At 48.5% G+C, this 13,883-nt stretch overlaps 1 protein-coding gene across 1 annotated transcript in view; it reads right to left on the bottom strand.

Annotated features, from left to right (window-relative positions):
* Positions 1 to 8,717, bottom strand: part of LOC138516956 (uncharacterized) — an 87,210-nt gene extending 78,493 nt beyond the window's left edge. Inside the window, exon 1 of the mRNA XM_069632432.1 lies at positions 8,551 to 8,717. The gene's annotated coding sequence lies outside the window, so the exon portion shown is untranslated. The remainder of the gene's footprint in view (positions 1 to 8,550) is intronic.
* Between the last annotated feature and the right edge of the window lie 5,166 nt (positions 8,718 to 13,883).

The following is a 13,883-nucleotide window of genomic DNA, read 5'->3' on the forward strand; positions in this document are numbered from 1 at the left end:
GCACAAGCATTTCCTAAATGGGCGGCGTTGTTTGTATGCATAGAACTAGCTTTAAGGTTCCACTCCAGGCTTTCCCTGGTGTAATGAGCAGGTGGAAATACTCAAGAGCGCTCCGCAGTAATGCAGGCTCACATCTCAGGGGGTCCCAGGACCTGCAGCTTTAGGCAGCATCTAGCCCGATGGCCCCAGCTGGCACTCCCATATAGACTGCGCCGCTTTAATACTGTCCACAGGCCCCGCTTAGCATGCGTGGGTGCCCATTTTAATACAACTGTCGTGGCCCCCTTTGCATAGAGTGTGGGGCGCATACATTATAATGGAGGCAAAGAAACACAGTTGGGGGTTAATAACCGGCCAGCAAGCAGGGAGTTGAAGCACTAATGGCAGCTGAAAAGCAATAAATCCTTCTTTGTCAGCAAGTTGCTGATGTGGCAGAACCAGTGCAAAAAAGCAACAAGGTGATAACACTTCTGTACAATACCCCAAGGGAAGTGATGATCGGTATGGCTAAAGCAAAACAGCTTGTAATATGAGCGCTGCAAAGCGCACATTTATTTATTTCATTGTAAAGAGCACATACAACACATAGGCATTGAGGCGCTCTTGCAGGTACAAAATACTAGACAAGCTAGTGTAATGCAGTCATAGTTTCAAACATGTACAGGGTAACAGGTGTGACCCAACGGCAGTTATCATAGGAAACCTACAGAATCATACATAGGCATAAAACTATGTGGCAGTAATCTTACAGAACAGGGTGGTTGTTGGTTCCTGGGGAAAGGCATGAAAGGGGGAATTGCGGTTTTAGGTAAAGAGCTGAGTTATTAATGCTTTGCAGTGGAAGATTAGTAGGATTTCTCTGTCCTCAGGGATGGTGGGAGGTTGTTCCACAGCTTGGCAGCTTTTCACTTTGGGCACAATTAGTCTGCCTGTGTAAGGGGTCCTCGTGGGTCTGGAAGAGTGGGCTTTGGCAATTATTTTGGACAGGTAAGGTGGTGCTGTGTTGGATAGGCACTTGTGGGTGATGGAGAGAGTTTTAAAAATGATCCGCTTTTGGATGGGGAGCCAGTGTGCATCTCTTCTAGCTCGCGAGATGTGCTCTCTTTTTGGAATGTTAAGGGCATCTCTGAGGGCGTTGTTCTGGATTACTTGAAGTTTGAGTATGTTTCTGGAAGAGGTGCCATTGAATAGGACGTTGTAATAATCGATCTTTGAGCCTATGATTACACGGCAGTGGTTAGGCAGCTGTTCTTAGAGAGGAAGAGTCTGATTGCATGGAGGACCTTGGTAGCGTAGGCTGCTGAGGAGGCAATGGTGCTTACTTGTCTAGACATAGTGAGTGAAGCAGACAGGTAGACTCCTAGGGCCTTTACAGTGTTAGAGACAGGAATCAAGCAATTGTTAATTGTGAAGGCCGCACATTGATTATTGAGGGACTTTATGGTGCTTGGGGAGCCAACAAGAAGTATTTCTGTCTTGTCGCTGTTGAGACAGAGGTGACTGGCTTCCATCCAGGTCTGAATTGTGGAATTGACTGTGTTGGAGTCTTCTATGTAGTTGCCTGCGACGGGGATCAAGATTTGTGTGTCGTTGGCATAGTTATGTAAGCTCTGCCGAGTGAATCTAAAATGTGGAATAGGGGCCTGGTAAAAATATTGTTCAGCATAGGGGGATGCAAGATCCTTGTCGCGCACCGCAGGAGATAGGAGAGGGAGAGGCGTTGGGGATCTCGGAGAACACGCCTCACTCTTCCATTAAGGAAAGAAGCTATCCAGTCAGTGCCTAGGGTGAGGTGGTGGCAGAGGGTCTGGTGGTTGACAAAGTCAAATGCTGCAGATATATCTGGGAGGAGGAGCAGGGCAGACTTACCTTCGTCCCTAATCGCGTCTAATTGGTTTTTTAGATCGAGCAGGGCAGATTCTGTGCCTTGCCTCGGGCGGAACCCAGATTGAAGCATCCCTAGGATGTGAATGTCTTCCAGGAACTGCTGAACTTGTAGGTAGGCAGCTCGGTCTAGAATTGTTCAGAGGAATGGGACAGTGGTGATGGCTGGGTCAAGGGATATTTTTTTCAAGAGATGGAGTACCCAGGCTTCTTTGAGGCTGGGTGGAACAGTGCTTTGAGAGACTGAGGTGTTTAAGATAGCTGTGATAATGGGGGTTAGCCCGTCTGCACAGTCTTTGGCTAGGGGTGCAGGGCATATATCGCCTTTACATTTTTAGGTTTTAGCCTATTAGTCAGTTTGGCTACATCAGTTTTGGAGAGGACTCTGAAAGAGAACGGAGTGGTGGAGGAAGTAGGGGAGGGAAGTGAGCGATAGTTACTGGAAGTAATGGGTACTATGTTAAAGGTTGCGATAAGATCTTATTCAAGGTGTCAATTTAGCCTAGGGTTGGCTCTGGGATGCTAAAGCACCAGATCCTGTCTTTAATGATGGTTGTGAGGGGAACTGCAGGAGATTCCAGTTCTCTGTATAAGGTGAACATTTCTTTTGCATCTGACATTGCGTTGCTGGTTCTAGTATTGGCGGAGTTGGTCTTCGCTGTGATTATGGCTGATTTATATTGTTTGGAGGCTTTGGTGAAGTCCTGTTTCGCAGCTAGGGTGGGATCTTTTATCCAGGTTAACTGAGCTTGTCGTTTCATGGTGCGTAATTCAAGAAGGTCAGGGGTAAACAATGAGTTGGAATGTCTGACCATCTTTGCTTTGAGTGGTATAAGGGGGGCTAGGGTGTTCACTGCTTAGAGAGGATTGAACTGTAGGTATCCACTAGTGAGGTGGGGTTTGAGGCGAAGGGAGCCTGAAGGCGGTGAGTGTTGATCAGGGTAGGATATTATCTCTGGTGAGCTTCCGAGATCTCCTAGAGACAGCAGGAGGAAGTGGGTTAGGTAGTGCTATTGGCTTGTTTGGCTGTGTGATGAAGAAATTCATAATATGTTGGTCTGACCAAGGACAGGCACAGGATGTGTTGGCGCTGATGGCGATTTGGCAGTTGTGCTCCGCGATCCAGTCCAGTGTGCGGCCCTTGTTGTGTTTGGGATTGTTCATGCGTTGAGTGAAGCCGAGTGTGTTGAGTGTATCAGATAATGATTTGGAAGGTAGGTCATTCAGGTCATGAAGGCCGAGGTTGACGTCACCTAGTAGGATTATTTTTGTGGAAGCTTTGAGGTTATCCAGGAGGATATGAAATATGTTTTGCTCAAAGTTTGGAGAAGGGCCAGGAGGGCGCTATATGGGGTGCATGGTGTTAGTACAGGTAAGGGATGGTAAGAATTTGAGTCAGGGAAGGTCCGTATTCTTGTCCAAGGTGGTGTGAACGTGTCGAAGGAGGGATCTCTCGCAATCATAGCGACTCCGCCTCCCCCGGGAGGTGGGTCTATCGTTCCGTAGGATAGTGTATCCTATGGGTAATGCTAGGGCAGGGCCAGAGGCTTCATGAAGCCAACTCTCAGTGATGGCTAGTGTTGTCAAGGTAGAATTTCGTGATGAGGTCATGTATATCGAGTGTGTGTGCCGGAAGGGATTGAGCATTAATCAAGGCGCATGTCAAGAAGGGCTGTAGGTCAATGGGCCGGGTGACAGATCCTTGATCCAAGGGGGAGGCTTCAATCTGAGAAGCTCGAAGGTGAGGTCTCTGTTGTATGAGTGATGTTTGGTTGTGTTGGCAACTGTGGGTTTTGGTGGGGTCCTTGCCAATGATAGGAGGAGGAGTTGAGATCTTTGCCTGCTGATGAGCAGAGTGGTTAAGGAATGAGGTTTTGAGTGAGTATGCAGGGGCGGGCTTCTGTTTGCTATGCGGTGGTGATGTGCTGAGGCTTTGAGTGAGTATGTAGGGCTGGGCTTCTGTTTGCTATGTGCTATGCGGCGGTGATGTGCTGAGGCTTTCAGTGAGTATGTAGGGCTGGGCTTCTGTTTGCTATATGCTATGTGTTGGTGATGTGCTGAGGCTTTGAGTGAGTATGTAGGGCTGGGCTTCTGTTTGCTATATGCTATGTTTTGGTGATGTGCTGAGGCTTTGAATGAGTATGTAGGGCTGGGCTTCTGTTTGCTATGTGCTATGCGGTGGGGATGTGCTGAAGCTTTGAGAGAGTATGTAGGGCTGGGCTTCTGTTTGCTATGAGGTGGGGATGTGCTGAGGCTTTGAGTGAGTATGTAGGGCTGGGCTTCTGTTTGCTATGTGCTATGCTGTGGTGATGTGCTGAGGCTTTGAGTGAGTATGTAGGGCTGGGCTTCCGTTTGCTATGTGTTGGTGATGTGCTGAGGCTTTGAGTGAGTATGCAGGGCTGGGCTTCTGTTTGCTATATGCTATGCGGTAAGGATATGCTGAAGCTTTGAGTGAGTATGTAGGGCTCGGCTTCCGTTTGCTATGTGCTATGCGGTGGGGATGTGCTGAAGCTTTGAGAGAGTATGTAGGGCTGGGCTTCTGTTTGCTATGTGCTGGTGATGTGCTGAGGATTTGAGTGAGTATGTAGGGCTGGGCTTCTGTTTGCTATGTGCTATGCTGTGGTGATGTGCTGAGGCTTTGAGTGAGTATGTAGGGCTGGGCTTCTGTTTGCTATGAGCTATGCTGTGGTGATGTGCTGAGGCTTTGAGTGAGTATGTAGGGCTGGGCTTCTGTTTGCTATGAGCTATGCAGTGGGGATGTGCTGAAGCTTTGAGAGAGTATGTAGGGCTGGGCTTCTGTTTGCTATGCGGTGGGGATGTGCTGAGGCTTTGAGTGAGTATGTAGGGCTGGGCTTCTGTTTGCTATGTGCTATGCTGTGGTGATGTGCTGAGGCTTTGAGTGAGTATGTAGGGCTGGGTTTCTGTTTGCTATATGCTATGTGTTGGTGATGTGCTGAGGCTTTGAGTGAGTATGTAGGGCTGGGCTTCTGTTTGCTATGTGCTATGCTGTGGTGATGTGCTGAGGCTTTGAGTGAGTATGTAGGGCTGGGTTTCTGTTTGCTATATGCTATGTGTTGGTGATGTGCTGAGGCTTTGAGTGAGTATGTAGGGCTCGGCTTCTGTTTGCTATGTGCTATGCAGTGGGGCTATGCTGAAGCGTTGAGTGAGTATGCAGGGCTGGGCTTCTGTTTGCTATATGCTATGCGGTAGGGATATGCTGAAGCTTTGAGTGAGTATGTAGGGCTCGGCTTCCGTTTGCTATGTGCTATGCGGTGGGGATGTGCTGAAGCTTTGAGAGATTATGTAGGGCTGGGCTTCTGTTTGCTATGTGCTATGCTGTGGTGATGTGCTGAGGCTTTGAGTGAGTATGTAGGGCTGGGCTTCTGTTTGCTATGAGCTATGCTGTGGTGATGTGCTGAGGCTTTGAGTGAGTATGTAGGGCTGGGCTTCTGTTTGCTATGAGCTATGCAGTGGGGATATGCTGAAGCTTTGAGTGAGTATGTAGGGCTGGGCTTCTGTTTGCTATGTGCTATGCTGTGGTGATGTGCTGAGGCTTTGAGTGAGTATGTAGGGCTGGGCTTCTGTTTGCTATGTGCTATGCAGTGGTGATGTGCTAAGGCTTTGACTGAGTATGCAGGGGCGGGCTTCTGTTTGCTATGCGGTGGGGATGTGTTGAGGCTTTGAGAGAGTATGTATGGCTGGGCTTCTGTTTGCTATGTGCTATGCGGTGGTGATGTGCTGAGGATTTGAGAGAGTATGTAGGGCTGGGCTTCTGTTTGCTATGTGCTATGCAGTGGTGATGTGCTGAGGCTTTGACTGAGTATGCAGGGCCGGGCTTCTGTTTGCTATGCGGTGGGGATGTGTTGAGGCTTTGAGAGAGTATGTAGGGCTGGGCTTCTGTTTGCTATGTGCTATGCGGTGGGGATGTGTTGAGGCTTTGACTGAGTATGCAGGGCCGGGCTTCTGTTTGCTATGCGGTGGGGATGTGTTGAGGCTTTGAGAGAGTATGTAGGGCTGGGCTTCTGTTTGCTATGTGCTATGCGGTGGGGATGTGTTGAGGCTTTCAGAGAGTATGTAGGGCTGGGCTTCTGCTTGCTATGTGCTATGCAGTGGGGATATGCTGAAGCTTTGAGCGAGTATGTAGGGCTGGGCTTCTTTTTGCTATGTGCTATTCTGTGGTGATGTGCTGCGGCTTTGAGTGAGTATGTAGGGCTGGGCTTCTGTTTGCTATGTGCTATTCTGTGGTGATGTGCTGAGGCTTTGAGTGAGTATGTAGGGCTGGGCTTCTGTTTGCTATGTGCTATGCTGTGGTGATGTGCTGAGGCTTTGAGTGAGTATGTAGGGCTGGGCTTCTGTTTGCTATGTGCTATGCAGTGGGGATGTGCTGAGGCTTTGAGTGAGTATGTAGGGCTGGGCTTCTGTTTGCTATGTGCTATGCAGTGGGGATGTGCTGAGGCTTTGAGTGAGTATGTAGGGCTGGGCTTCTGTTTGCTATGTGCTATGCTGTGGTGATTTGCTGAGGCTTTGAGAGAGTATGTAGGGCTGGCCTTCTGTTTGCTATGCGGTGGGGATGTGCTGAGGCTTTGAGTGAGTATGCAAGGCTGGGCTTCTGTTTGCTATATGCTATGCGGTGGGGATGTGCTGAGGCTTTGAGTGAGTATGTAGGGCTGGGCTTCTGTTTGCTATGCGGTGGGGATGTGCTGAGGCTTTGAGTGAGTATGTAGGGCTGGGCTTCTGTTTGCTATGTGCTATGCTGTGGTGATGTGCTGAGGCTTTGAGTGAGTATGTAGGGCTGGGTTTCTGTTTGCTATATGCTATGTGTTGGTGATGTGCTGAGGCTTTGAGTGAGTATGTAGGGCTGGGCTTCTGTTTGCTATGTGCTATGCTGTGGTGATGTGCTGAGGCTTTGAGTGAGTATGTAGGGCTGGGCTTCTGTTTGCTATGTGCTATGCAGTGGGGATGTGCTGAGCCTTTGAGTGAGTATGTAGGGCTGGGCTTCTGTTTGCTATGTGCTGAGGCTTTGAGTGAGTATGCAGGGCTGAGCTTCTGTTTGCTATATGCTATGCAGTGGGGATATGCTGAAGCTTTGAGTGAGTATGTAGGGCCGGGCTTCTGTTTGCTATGTGCTATGCTGTGGTTATGTGCTGAGGCTTTGAGTGAGTATGTATGGCTGGGCTTCTGTTTGCTATATGCTATGCGGTGGGGATGTGCTGAAGCTTTGCGAGAGTATGTAGGGCTGGGCTTCTGTTTGCTATGCGGTGGGGATGTGCTGAGGCTTTGAGTGAGTATGCAGGGCTGGGCTTCTGTTTGCTATATGCTATGCGGTGGGGATGTGCTGAGGCTTTGAGTGAGTATGTAGGGCTGGGCTTCTGTTTGCTATATGCTATGCGGTGGGGATGTGCTGAGGCTTTGAGTGAGTATGTAGGGCTGGGCTTCTGTTTGCTATGTGTTGGTGATGTGCTGAAGCTTTGAGTGAGTATGTAGGGCTGGGCTTCTGTTTGCTATGTGCTATGCAGTGGTGATGTGCTGGACGTAGTGAGGGGGGGTGAGATTCAGCTGGGTGCGAGTTTGTGAGCAGTGTCTTGGTACTGAGTACTGGCTTTTAGATGGCATTCTTGTGCAGGACTGGTGCTCATGAGCGGGGGTATCCTAGTGATAGGCTTACTTTGCAAAGGGGTTGTTGCTGATGACATGGCAGCAGTGGCAGACTCCTGAGAGAGGAGGCTGGTGCGTGACCTGAGGCGTGAGTTACTGGTGAGGGTTCGTGTGGCTGATGTATTGCCAAAAGGGGATGCGGCTTTAGAGTTTTTTCGGGAGGGCGTGCTGCCTGCTATTCTTTGGGGCGCAATCATGGAATGGGGGAAGCGGGAGGGCACTGAGGGCAGTGTGCATGTAGTGCAGGCTAAAGGCCCAGAACGAAAGGAATATAGAAAGGAATACATTGCCGTGTTAGAAGACTGCTGACTGGCAACAGGGGAGCATTTGCCAGAGGCCCCACAAAGGCTCCAGGACCCGTTCAACTGAAAAGGTTGAAAGGCCCGAATGACGTCCCTGGCTGCCTACTAATTAAACCCCACATTGGTCATTACTGTGTGCGTTTTGATTGGATATGCATGGCCAACTGGCCTGCCATTCCAAAACATCTGGCGAGTCAATACCGAAATTCCATGCCTCGTTTAATTCGAGCCTCAACCAGCTGGACTGTATATATGCCAACATGCCCCATGACATCCGGCGGACGCTCAACGAGTCCTGTTTTTTATTTGCAGTTGGAGCTTCGTAGTTTTGCTTTTTTCCCACCATAAAGCAGGACTACGAGTCCCAGAATGAAAAGAAAAAACAATGATCCCTTGAAAAACACGGGCACGATGGCTAACAACGGTATCAAATGGGATGTCATGAACCCACCGAGCTACTTGGAGCACAAGAGCGGAGCGTTCACTAGTGTCCTCCTTACTTCCCGAGCCACACCCCTTGACGCAAACCTTCAACTGGGGCGAGTCGTTCATGGCAGAGTCCCTGCGTTTCGCAATGTGGATACCAAACTGCAGGAACGCTGCCTGGAGCCCTTTTAACTCAACCTGTGTGGACTGTGCCCCCCCGGAAAGCGAGGGACATTAATGACCGAGGAAGATCCACGGGGGGGGGGTACGGGGGGATACTCACCGCCAGCCCTTCCTGGACACCTGCTCCTGGGCTGCACCCTGCTGGCTCCTGGCCTGCCAGAGACTTCCCGGGCTGCACCCTGCTGGCTCCCGGCCTGCAAGAGTCTTCCCGGGCTGCACCCTGACCTGTCAGACTCTTCCTGGGCTGCACCCCCTGCCTGCTCCGCCCTCAGCGGGGAGGAGGGAAGTCTCTGGGCTGGCAGCAGGGAGGCGGTCCCTGCCGCCTGAAAGACAGCCCCTAACAGTCTCTGCACTCTGAGGCTCACTCCCATCCTCATGTTTATTCAGTGACTCACCCAGCCTTGGGTGAGGAGCGACAGCAGGCTTGTGGGTGCCGGGTGGAGGAAAATGCAGCCAAGAAATACAACCTAATACCTCTAACCAGTCTTTAGTATTTACTTTTGAGGTGCTATGGCTATTCCCACCCACTTCCTGCCTCTCCTCGCCCAAAACACCACCTCATGGGAACTCTTTGACCTTTCTGTAATCAGACGTTGTGCTGTTTTTTCAGTGCAGTCTTCTGAGAGCTAACGGGAGCTGTAAACGCGCTGGTGATGTAATAAAAACCTCTCAACCAGGTCTTCTTACAGCCATTTTATTTATAGGTTCTCTGCAGTCCTGTTAAAAACAAGCACTGGCAAATGCAACAGTTTTGGCTTGTACATTAGTATTGGGCATTTGCCAGGTACTCCCAACATGTTCTGAAGGATGGCCAGTTAATACCACTACAGCAGTGGCTGGCAAACGCCTTTGCCATGCCTACACAAAAGCAAACCTGTCAGCATTGCCGATGCTTCTGATGCAATATTTGAGGGCTGAATAAGTCACGCTGAGTTTGGGATGGAGATGCGGGGGGGAGGGGGGGATGACTGTGACGAGGAAGACTAGTAATACTGGGTAAGCGAATGACACATTAATATGCTGAGATGTCCCCCTACCTGGTCCAAGTAGTGCGAATGCTGTAGAGCTGACCCTCAGCCAGAATTCTGACTAATGGACAGGTGTCATCACCGTTCCCCCTTAGCGGAGGTAACCGACAGGGCTGCCCGTTATCGCCACTATTGTTCGCTTGGCACTAGAACCACTCGCAACCTACCTCAGGAAGAACCATGTGCAAAGGGGTCTTCAATTCTACACACATAGATTACTCTTATCTATGTATGCTGACGACATGATGCTTTTCAATCTCCCCGATAATACAATCCATTACGCGCTATGGTGCGCTCTTGGCATTGCGCATCAATGCCTCCAAATCAGTCCTATTTCCTGTGACGGAGGCACATGAGCACCGGCCAGGTGTGGTTGGCTTGCAATGGCAATATGAGCGCGCAAGCTATTTGGGCATTGAATTGGCAAGAGGTGAGGGATGGCTGCTCACGCTGAATTTTGAACCAGCTCTTCAAAAATGGGAACACGACACGGTTAAGTGGCGTACTCTCTCGTTATCACTCTGTGGCAGGATAGCTCTCATCAAAATGGTAGTTTTACTAGGATTCCTCCATTTATTCACTAATATTCCTATAGTGAAAGACTGCAAGATTAGCTTGGAATAAGATGACCTTACCACTGGGAAGGGGTGAGCTGCTGATGCCGTACTTGGAGCGTTATTATTTGATCCTTAACTTCACTACCAGGAGTCTCTTTGAAGTCCCTCACTTCACACTTAGTTCCTCATACCGTCATCAGGCTGGATGGCTAACGATGCAAAAGGGGGCCAGATTTAACAAATGTATTCATGGTAAAGCACTGTTAGGGAGATTTCTCACCCAAGTGCTAAATTCCCTCTACCTTAGAGCCCTCCAGCTCTTTTGCTATATTTTGGGGCTTTGAACTTCTCATTTTCTGTGTGTTTTACTTTTGTGTTCTTTGTTTATGGAGTATTAAAACAACCCCATGCCATCATCTTTTTCTGTGTGTCACACAGCACCTTCCTTCAGTGCAGTGGCACAAGGATCTCTTTCAGACTTCCCAAGGTTTAAATACCTTCTCTGGGACTGTCTTGATATGGGCCAAATCGTCCTCGGGACCAGCCCTCGGGAGCAATAATTACCCAATTCAGCCCAAAATACAGGTTCTATTGTGCTGAGCAGTGATCTCATGCTAGTGACAAATGACACCTTCAATAAGTTTTAGTATTTATTCTAAACAGTGAATTTCATATACATTTGGTATTCAAGTTAGAGAAGATTACAAAGCACAAAACGTAGAGAAATGCAAAATATAGAGAAACATAGAACTTAGATAAACATAGAGAAACATAGAGAAACACAGTCTTACGCCCCTTCAATCAGCACTGGGAGACCCTGGCCCTCATAAGCTAGCTGTAACAAGCCCCGCTCAGAGGACAGTGCTGCCGGGATGCCGTCAGAGCTCCAAATTCCGGGCACTTGATCTTGCTCGAACCAAGTCCACAGGACGATCTCCCACCCGAGTCATGTGAGCATGTATATTTTATAATCTCGTGCTGCCCGTCCGTGACGCACAGTTCCAGAACTTTCCCTGTGCAAAATATAGGCTGGCTCATGGAAAAAACCAACTCTGTTAATTTCCACTGCTCCTTCTCCTGAGCCCCTCCCTGGCTCCCTGGAGCCCATCTGCCAAAGCTCAGGAATGTCTTATCAGTGCCTTCCCAGAGAAAAGGAGATTAGCTTGGGGCCATGCAGGGCTACCGTTAGTGAGGCAGAATATTCTAAGGGAAGCAGGGATGTATTAACCCCATCTGCAAGCTCTAAAAGGCATGCACTCATAGCTTAGTGTTTATAGCGCTTAAGACTGGCTATCTAAGCGCTATATAGGTGCCATAATGTTCCAAACACTCCAAAAATACCTATTAGCTACAGAGCTAGGGCCCTCTCCCTGCCTGTCTATCAACAATGCATAATGTGACCTATCACTCATACTAGGCCTGCATATTCCTTGTAGCTCACTACTGCATAATGGAAGTGCTACAACAGACTACTGTCAGCATTTTGGCACATACTTTGAAAACACTATTGGCTTTCAGCGGCTAATGCTGTCATCTAAAGCCCTGTTTGGCAAGGTTGCAATTTTGTGTATCACTACAGGGACTGACTACCGTCTCCCAGAGCATGTAAAGTTAAATTGACTTTACTAGTCTCTTTAAATTTACAGACCCAGCACACACTATCATCCTACATGCTAGGGGGGTTGCCTAGCTTCCCCTGAGTCAAAACACTCATGTAACAGTCAAATGATACCCATTCCTACTTTAAATGGCTGGTGGCAGTGGTTTAGCTCATCAAACTACCATGATTTTTCCCGTCCGTGCACAACGGTAGCTAAAAAAACGGGTCAACAATGTTTTTCAATATGGCGCCCACGACCTATCTGTAAAAACAGACTCCGGTCAACTTTTTTTTCGCCATTTCTTTTAGGAAAAGGTCCTTCTTGTGTTTGTCTCTCTGCGCCAAACCAGGTTTGCTCCCTTTGTTTGTTGGCCTTTGGCGTTCTTGGGTGGACAGGATGTGAGGGAGGTGCCCGAAACTCCTTGAGCTTAGTCATGAATGCACTCTGGCCTGATTGGCCGGCTGGTTGTCTGGCAAGGACAGCCACCCTGCTATGTGAGTGAGAGCCAGGCTGGAATGAATGGGGGAAATCTGTTTAAAAGCAGGTCTCTGAGACTTGGAAAGCAGAGTCGACCACTGGAACGAAAGAACTAAAAACGAGCTGAAGGAAAAGGACTGCTGCAACTCCTGGACGACCAGTGAAGCCCTGCTGCAGGTCCGAATTGCCTGAAACTCCATTGATAGAGAAGCCTTTCAAGGTTAACTTCTTCCCTTGAGTTTGGTGGGAACAACCAACTCGTAAGCCGCCGGGACACTGTCCCCTCCTGGTCTAATTTTCTGCAGAGTGCTGTGGAAAACCGTTATAGCCAGTGGGAAGGATACCAGTTTGTGGTCTTTAAGACACTCACACCTTAAACCAACGTTTTGCCAAGCTTGTGGCCTCTTCCCTGGGCAGTGCAGGAACCTCCCGACGTCCTTCTTGTCCCCACGACTGAAGCTCAGGAACAGCGAGACCTGCTCGAACTGCCAGGAACAACTGCCTCAGCTACAGCTCTTCTTCACTTTAAAGGTACTGTGCAAACGCGGTCCGGAAATTTTTTTAGCCACTGAGAACGTTTCGGAAACTTTCCCGAATTCGAAGGCTAGTCCTTCGCTAAACATTCGTCTAACATTTCGCTTAGCCAAATTCTTCTAAAATCCGTGGCAAAGACTTAACCGTTTACTAAGACTCTGAACCATTGACTTTGGCCCAGGCCTATGAACTGAATTGCTGGTTGTAGTTCACTGAAACCCTTTGCCCTGCCTATGCAAGTATTTGTGCTATTGATTCTTATAACATTGTCTTTTTACCTCTTTTAAAAGTATCTAAAGTGCCATTTTGCTCCCACTTCAGGGGAGCTGAACTTGTTCAGTAACTTATTAGTTGTGTAGTTGTAGTGTATTAGTATCTGATATTGAGCTGCTCTTGCTAGTGTAATGTTTTCAAATTGACTGTGTAAATAAATGTATATTCTTTTACCAAGGAACCTTGAGTAAGTGTTTGAATCACTGTATTTGCTGGTCCTTTGTGTAACCTGTTCTACTGCTCACTTTACTCTTGAGATAAGTCTGGCTGCTCAGCCACTGCTACCACATTACTGTGTAGTACAGGCTTGTACCAAAGGTGAAATTGTACTGACACTTGTAGTCTTAATTGCATGTAGTGTTCCCAAAGGGTAAAGCATGTGATTCTGCCAAACACGCACCACTGTACCTTTCCTCCTCTATCAAACTCTACAAGCCTTCTCGTAATCTGTACTCTGCCTCGACTACCCTTGTGGCTCTTCGCCCTCCCTGTGCTTCCTCTCGCTTCAGCACCTTCTCTATTCTTGCTCCACTTGCATGGAATTCTCTTTCCCTGGACATCCAAGAAACAGTCTGCATGAATGTGTTCAAAACCAAAATAAAAGCCTACTTACCTGCCTCCCAGTTGCCCTCTTAACCTACCTCTTATCGGCTAGCTAACAATTTTCCTTACCTCTTACCTGCCTCTATCCCTCACTTCCTCTGCCTCCACTCTAGCACTTCACCGATTATGGTGACATCCAAAGCACAGCTGGTGTACAGTCTACCTACATTTAAAAATGTCCAATGTTGGTTGTCCTTAATCTATGTATGTCCACTTATGTATTGTCTCCCGTGACTGTTCCATTTACTCCCGACCACAACACGGACGCCGTTTCACCAAAATGCCAGGGGTAGCAGAAGTCAATTTACATGACCCTTGTCCTCCAATGACATCACAGGAAGTAATGTAGTTTGACCCCCA

This window comes from Ambystoma mexicanum, chromosome 6q (genome assembly GCF_040938575.1).
Source record: "Ambystoma mexicanum isolate Mex_15411 chromosome 6q, UKY_AmexF1_1, whole genome shotgun sequence".
NCBI lineage: Eukaryota > Metazoa > Chordata > Amphibia > Caudata > Ambystomatidae > Ambystoma > Ambystoma mexicanum.